Consider the following 6,825-nt stretch of genomic DNA (forward strand, 5'->3'; position numbering starts at 1 on the left):
AGGCTCGCCATGTACGTCGGCAGACTTGAGACGCAGAGCGGAGTTGATTACGAGGACGGATTTCGAGTCTAGTGAAGAACGGTTCCAGAAGGCAGGTAAAACAAAAGGCAAAAAATAAAATAAATAAATAAATGACAGGGTGAGAATGTGGTAAAATCTGAAAACGTGGTAAAAATCAGGTGGTTATGATGGCTTTTTTTTATGGATTGCTTTTGAAAACACTGTCGGTTGGGTTTAGGGAAGGGGGTGATCGGGTCAAATGGTGCTTTTTAAAATAATATCTGATGGGTTTTGTTAAGGGGGTGGGTGGGATTATAGGTCGGTCAGTCAGTCAGTCAGTCAGTCAGTCAGTCAGTCAGTCAGTCAGTCGACAGTGGCCTCTGGTGGATTTACGCAAGAACAGCAGGCGTAAATGGCACTCGCAAGAGAAATTTGACACCGCCGATGGCTTCAGTTTGCCCAGTGGCATGACGCACACGTCGACAGACTTGAGATGCAGAGAGGAGTTGACCATGATGACGAGGTTCGAGTCTGGTGCAGAACGGTTCCAAAAGGCAAGTAAAACAAAAGGCAAAAAATAAAATAAACAATCAAATAACAGAGTAAGAATGAGGTGAAATCTGAAAACATGGTAAAAATCAGGCGTGGGCTTTTCTTTTTCTGGATTGGTTTTGAAAACACTGTCGGTTAGGTTTAGGAAAGGGAGTGATCTGGTCAATTGGTGCTTTTGAAAACACTATTGGTTGGGTTTAGTGAAGGGGTGGGAGGGGTTATTGGTTAGTCAGTCAGTCAGTCAGTCAACAGTGGCCTCTGGTGGATTTACGCAAGAACAGCAGGTGTGAATGGCACTCGCGAGAGAAATTTGAGATGTGAAAAAGCATACACAGCACCCTCTGGTGGATTCGCAAAACCAAAAACTGCAAAAAAAACATACATCCTGGGACATATTTGGCGCTCTCCAGAAATGTATATAGAGGTACATATCAATAATGATCCTGGGTTGACAATATTGCACCCAAGCTGTCTCACATCTTGTCCTAGTACCTGTTCAATATGAAAAAAATTATTCAGATGGGGACAATGATTTACACTATTAATTTAAAAGTTTAGAAATTAAATTTGGAAATAAAGCACGAATTGATGTCAATGCAAATGCAAGTCTGATTTAATATTGTTCAGAAACTACACTGTACTGTGGATAAAAACATAAAACTGGTAAATTAACAGTCCTCAAAAACCTATCAGACGAAATGAGTCCAAAAATATTGGTTTATTTGATATCGGAAAAAGTACAACATCATGCGTCACTTGTAAAATGCAACTGAAGTGTGTGAACCCATACACATGAACTTTTTGTACTATTGCAATATGAGCACTTAACTCAAGTCAGGATGTTTAACATAAAAACAAAGATGTGTGTTTTCTTGAAACATTAGTATCACGATGTACCCGCAACAGCAAAGAACAGCTGACGCATTACAAAGCTGCAATTAATCCCTTCATTTGAAAATAAAAAGTGCAGCGTGGAGTCTGTGGGCCCAACCACATTAAAGCACTCGGTGTCTCGTTTGTATAAAAGAGCCACCTGTATGAGCCGGGAAAAGAGGAAGAGCTGCGAGTGTTCACTTGTCCATATCTGACTGATCACCGGATGAGGAATGAGGAAGTGATGAGAGGCTTTACTGGAAGCCGGCTGAGGAGGGGCTGATGGGAAGTCATGGTATGCAGGAGGTCTTACAACATTTGCAAAGGGAAACTGTTTGTGTTTGTAAACTTACAGTGGTTGCATTTTGAACTGATGAAACCTTGAGAACATTGCTGACGTGCTTGACATTCTGAAAGCGCTTGCAATATTTGTACTGGATATTAGGTGTGATAACTTCTTTTAGTTTTTCATTCAAATGCATCATGGTTAATTAAAAAAAATTAATTGTTGGTTGTTTTTAATTATTAAGTGTATATTTAGAATGCAATTTAAATAATTTTATGACATATTAAAAGAGTCTATTTAAGGATCATTTAAATATTGGATAGTGCAGCACCAAAATACTAATTAATTAATTAAGTAATACATATATATATATATATATATATATATATATATATATATATATATATATATATATATATATATATATATATATATATATATATATATTTATAAATTTTCCTAAATTCTCACTGTCTTTCAATCTACCGAGTTTTACCTGTTTGTCAGAAAGGCTTTTATATTAAATAATTTAAAATATCATGCAATTTAGTATGATCACTTACATTGTGTTATTATTATTATTATTATTACTTTAAAATATAGTCATTTATTCATTTTCTTTTCGGTTTAGTCCCTTTATTAATCAGGGGTCGCCACAGTGGAATGAACCGCCAACTTATCCAGCATATGTTTTATGCAGTGGATACCCTTTCAGATGCAACCCATCATTGGGAAACCTATTTAATATAATATAATATAATATAATATAATATAATATAATATAATATAATATAATATAATATAATATAATATATTATATTATATTATATTATATTATATTATATTATGCATTTATTTTCAGATGAATTTAGGGGGTTAGTTATGTGCTTGCTTTCTTGCATTTTATATATGGCTTGGATTAGTTATTAAATGCTCTAGGGTTAAGCATTAGTGCCAAGTCTAACAAATGTGTTTGTTCTCGAACTTCCGCTACTGAAAGTGTATTGGGAAGAAACAGAATCACGTGCTCTTTGTGGTTGATTTATAACAATTACAGTTCACTGAAGTTTTTAACTATTTCCCTGATGGTGAAAAGGGGGCGTTTTTTTCAGTGTTTTGCTATTTGTACAGTTGAAGTCAGAATTATTAGCCCCCCTGTTTATTTTTCCCCCAATTTCCAACGGAGAGAAGATTTTTTCAACACATTTATTAACATTATAGTTTTAATAACTTATTTCTAATAACTGATTCATTTTATCTTTGCCATGATGACAGTAAATAATATTTGACTAGATATTTTTCAAGACACTTCTATACAGCTTTAAGTGACATTTAAAGGCTTAACTCGGTTAATTAGGTTAACTAGGCAGGTTAGGGTAATTAGGCAAGTTATTGTATAATGATGGTTTGTTCTGTAGACTATTGAAAAAATATATAGCTTAAAGGGGCTAATAATTTTGACCCTAAAAAGGTTTTTAAAAATTTTAAAAACTTTTATTCTAGCTGAAATAAAACAAATAAGACTTTTTCTAGAAGAAAAAAACATTATCAGACATATTGTGAAAATTTCCTTGCTCTGTTAAACATCATTTAAATATTAAAAAAAGAAGAAAAAAATTAAAAGGGGGGCTAATAATTCTGATTTCAACTGTATATCACCGCTTCTCTACTTTTTTAAAGTTCAACAGCTCTGTTCTTTGGTTTTACATTGTGATGAATAAATTAGTTTTTAACCTATAAATTACCTTATATATATTTGTTAGTATGGGTGACTAGGAACAGTAAATTGTTTAATCATGACTTCTTGTTTCATTGGACTATAAATAGAAGGTTTATATGATTGTAAATATATTTTGCTCATATGAATTCTTTGTGGTGCCAATAAATGCACACATCCAGTGCTCAGCATAAATGAGACACACCATTTTGAAAATGAATATTTGTATCCATATCCCCGGGAATATAGTTGATATATTTTGGTGCATTTGAAAAAAATAAATGATTTATTAAAAAGATATGTTTATTAAAATAATATTTTAGTCACCAAACATCTTTAGAAATGGAAAGATAATAATTTTATTTCAAGCTACATATTGCACAAAAAAAGACAAATTACTAGTCATTACTATTTCAACAAAATTTTATATATTTGTTTCTCTTAATTTTTCTTCTTTTTTAAAACATTTTTATTTAATATTTATATAACAATAAATTTGAGTTTACTCCTTCTGGGCCATTAATATCGTAAATATCACATTTACTAAGGGTGCCAATATTACTGTAGTTAGATTCATTCATACTTACTCCCAGGGCCGTTTATAGCGAAGTTGAAATTTAGCCGCACCATGTTGGTGTTTCGTAACATCTAATTTTACAAGCGAGGTTGTTAGCCCAACCTGGAAGACCAGGACATACACTACAGACAATTTAGCTAACCGAATTCACCTATAGCGTATGTCTTTGGACTGTGGGGGAAACCAGAGCACCCGGAGGAAACACAAGCAAACACTGGGAGAACATGCAAACTCCACACAGAAATGCCAGCTGACCCAGTCGGGGCTCGAACCAGCAACCTTCTTGCTGTGAGGCGACAATCACCTGACCAACCAAGGTGAACTATAATGATGCCGAAGAAATTATAATTCACGCCTATTTATGTAAACCTAAACTGTGAACATGGCCCTCAATTATGATTGGTTAATAGGAATTTTGATCCTGGAGTTTTAAACATGTTGCAATTGGTAAAATCAGGTTCTGCAGATCTTCTTTAAAGGTTATGTTCAAATTAATTAATTCATTCATTTTCCTTCAGCTTAGTCTCTATTTCAGAGGTCGCCACATTGGAATGACCCCTGCACAAATTTAATATTGTTAAATCTATATTTATAAAAACACTGTGTATTTTTTTTTGTTTATTTATTTGCTATAAAATGATGTGTTTGGAATTGTTTGTTCCCAGTGAAATCATAGATGTTTATTAAAATTTTGAGCAAAAGATTTACTAAGGGTTCTAATATTACTGTAGAGTTAGATTAATTCATGGGTCACATCAGTTTGTCCAAAAATCCAATCTAAATCGAATCCCTACCTCTAAACTTGACCGACCATAAACTATTCCTAAAACAAGAGGGAAATAATAGATGAATCATAACGATGAACAAGCCACCTTTATGTAAACCTAAATTCAAAGTGTGAACATGGCCCTCAAATATGATTGGTTAATAGGAATTTTAAACATGTTGCAATTGGTAAAATCAAGTTCTGCAGAGCTGCTTTAAAGGTTATGTTCACATTAATTCATTCATTCATTTTCCTTTGGCTTAGTCTCTATTTCAGAGGTCGCCATATTGGAATGAACCACCGTGTCGCCCCTGCACAAATATAATATTGTAAAATTTATATTTATAAAAACACTGTGTATTTTTAAAAAAAAAAAAATTATTTGTTTGCTATTCAATGATGTGTTTGGAATTGTTTGTTCACAGTGAAATTATAGATATTTATTAAAATTTTGAGCAAAAGATTTACTAAAGGTGCTAATATTACTGTAGAGTTAGATTCATTCACGGGTCAAAATACTTTCACATAAGTTTTGTCCAAAAATCAAATCCAAATCGAATCCCTACCTCTAAACCTGACCGACCATAAACTGGGTGCTCCGGTTTTCCCCACAAGTCCATAGTTGAATTGGGTAAGCTAAATTGTCCGTGGTGTATGTGTGTGAATGAGTGTGTATGGATGTTTCCCAGTGATCAGTTGCAGCTGGAAGGGCATCCGCTGTGTAAAACATATGCTGAAAAAGTTGGCTGTTCATTCCGCTGTGGCGACCCCAGATTAATAAAGGGACTAAGCCGAAAAAGAAAATGAATGAATGAATGAATGAAGCCACCTTCATGTAAACTTAAACCTAAACCATGAACATGGCTCTCAAATATGATTGGTTAATAGGAATTTTGATCCTGGAATTTTAAACACGTTGCAATTGGTAAAATCAGGTTCTACAGATCTGCTTTAAAGGTTATGTTCACATCTCCACCCCAAAATACAAGAAATGTAACTAACAACTGTCAGAAACAGACAAACTCTTCCAACAAATAACACCCCCAATACTCAAATTCCCATTCATTCCAATGAATATCTCCAGTTTGTACGAATCCCACCCACCAGCAGTCATTCTCCAGCATGGGAACTGACTCCAGTGCAGTTCTCAAGTCACTCAAACATCAGTGAGTAATTTCTGCAAGGGAGGAGAACACACACACACATACACACTCAAGCTTGTCCCAAGCCCTCATATTTGTCCAAACTTGACTACACATCTATTTACCAAAGGATGAATCACAAGGGGTTTGTCAACATGCGTGTGTTTGCCATTGCAGGTCGGGATATCGATTCCTGCGTCCTCTCAGAGCAGATGGACGGGAATGCTGTGAAGGTTTGCTGTCGGCCACTGACCTTTAACTTAAAAGAACTGGCCTGAGATCAGCTTCATTGCTGGGAGTTGAGTGAGTCACAGAGAAAGGAATGCTGGGTAGCTGAAGGAGGCCGTTCGCGAAGGCTTGGGAAGAGGAACTTGAACAGGTAGAGACAGATTCTGATGAGAAAGAGAGTCTGGGTCGCTCTCAGAGGCACATTCCGATCCGAGCCGCTCCGCAGAGTCCTGGAAACACAGGAAGAGCAGCATTGGAAGCAAACACTGAGCTGGATCTCACAGTTCTTTCAAACAAACACACACTGTGCATAGTAATGGGATGTCGAACATTTCTCACCACTATTAAACATGCAACAGATGTTTAAAATAGATTGTAATGTTTCTTTTTACTGTACTATAAAACCAAAAGTGTTTACCTGGGTGACTCCGATGGGATTTAGTGTTCTGTGTGGTTGCTAGGTGGTTGCTATGCTGTTTCTATAGGCTGTCCTGAGTGTTTTTTTGTGGTAAAAACATTTAAAATAATATAAAATAATATAATAGGACATTTTTAAAGAAGTATGGGGGTGTTACTAAAAAATGCTTTAGAGAATATATACTCATATACATACATACAAACATATATACATATATATATATATATATATATATATATATATATATATATATATATATATATATA

The 6,825-nt window shown here is 34.7% G+C and overlaps 1 long non-coding RNA gene across 1 annotated transcript; it reads left to right on the forward strand.

The window, feature by feature from the left end:
- The first annotated feature begins 1,617 nt into the window (after positions 1-1,617).
- LOC130234254 (uncharacterized) lies at positions 1,618-6,510 on the forward strand. Its single transcript, XR_008838288.1, has 2 exons — positions 1,618-1,720; positions 6,091-6,510. It is a non-coding gene; the product is annotated as an uncharacterized LOC130234254 (long non-coding RNA).
- Positions 6,511-6,825: the final 315 nt, after the last annotated feature.

The sequence above is a fragment of the Danio aesculapii genome, chromosome 8 (assembly GCF_903798145.1).
Source record: "Danio aesculapii chromosome 8, fDanAes4.1, whole genome shotgun sequence".
NCBI lineage: Eukaryota > Metazoa > Chordata > Actinopteri > Cypriniformes > Danionidae > Danio > Danio aesculapii.